This window comes from Ranitomeya variabilis, chromosome 4, assembly GCF_051348905.1.
Source record: "Ranitomeya variabilis isolate aRanVar5 chromosome 4, aRanVar5.hap1, whole genome shotgun sequence".
Classification (NCBI taxonomy): domain Eukaryota; kingdom Metazoa; phylum Chordata; class Amphibia; order Anura; family Dendrobatidae; genus Ranitomeya; species Ranitomeya variabilis.
Window position 1 is genome coordinate 606,506,962 of NC_135235.1, and position 1,252 is coordinate 606,508,213.

General features: G+C 44.1%; 1 non-coding gene across 1 annotated transcript; it reads right to left on the minus strand.

Annotated features, from left to right (window-relative positions):
- Positions 1–1,061: 1,061 nt before the first annotated feature.
- On the minus strand, positions 1,062–1,252 carry LOC143770665 (U2 spliceosomal RNA). Its single transcript, XR_013214690.1, has one exon. It is a non-coding gene; the product is annotated as a U2 spliceosomal RNA (small nuclear RNA).

A 1,252-nucleotide genomic window follows, 5' to 3' on the forward strand; every position in this document is an offset into this window, starting at 1 on the left:
CTCAGGGTCCCCACAAAGGAGGACCCCAGAGAAACCTCCCAGCAAAGACCCAGTCAGGCTCCCCCAACTAGATCTTAGCCATGAGGCCGAGAAGCGATCCTGAACCCGCTGTGCCCCGTGGGCCGCACCAAGGCCTACCACCAATACCCATTGTGGAGACAGAGCAAAAGATTGCCGCAGGGAGGACATTTTCAGAAACTCTGGAGGCCTTCTCAATGACAGTTCTGCTGTCAATGACAGTTCTGCTGTGTATGTGTGTCTGTGTGTGAGAGACAGACAGAGAGTGTGTGTGTCTGTCTGTCTGTCTGTCTGTCTGTGTGTGTTTGTTCAAGCTGTGCACGACGCGTTTTGAATCTGCATAACTCCGCCTACTTTGACCACACCCTCCAGCCAGCCCCATTGTGACAGCACATGAATGTTCAGTGCTAAGATTCTATCTACTGCAGGCAGCGCACCTGGTTGGTGAAAAGCATTAGAATGCTCACACACACAGGTGTAGATGGACAAGACAAGCCTATTCAAGATCAGCACAGGCACCATTTTTACTTATTTTTTTCTTTTAAAAATGCATAGAATACAACGCATTGAAAAGCCGGTGGTCCACAAGAGGGAGACAATGTTTCAAAAAAGAATTCCTGCGGTCAGAAATGCAGTATGTATGGCAGAACTACTCATTGGATACTTCAATTTAAATAGCAAGGGCTGACAGACAGCAGGGGCCTAGTTTGGTAGCCGACACAGTATATTTGCAACACTGTAAGAAAGGCCTAATAGAGGCCTATATCTTAACACACCTGTTGCAGCAACCAGTAAAGACAAATTGATTGATTGATTGATTGATTGATTGCATATTGAATGCAATGCAATGTTTGACAGACATAGGTGAAAGCAAGGCCAGGCAAGGCACAGAAAATGTTGCAATTGGCCAGGAGAAATCAAACAAAATGCTACACTTGGCCTGAGAAAAGTGCTTCTTTGACCCTGAAATCAATTCACATAAAGGGTTAAAAGACAACTTGCGCTGATTTCAATTCAATCTGTTTTTAGAAACTGGATCAGAGAAGGAGTGCACTGGTCCCGGAGATACTGCAATAATGGGTCAATGCGTGGAGTGGACAGAGCAAGCTCTTCTTCCATCTCCCTGTTCCAAAAATCCATTTAATATATGGTCCCCAAATAGGGGACGTATCAGATATTAAACTGATAAGAACAGATTTTTTATTTTTTTTTTGATTTTTTTTTATAAAACCAT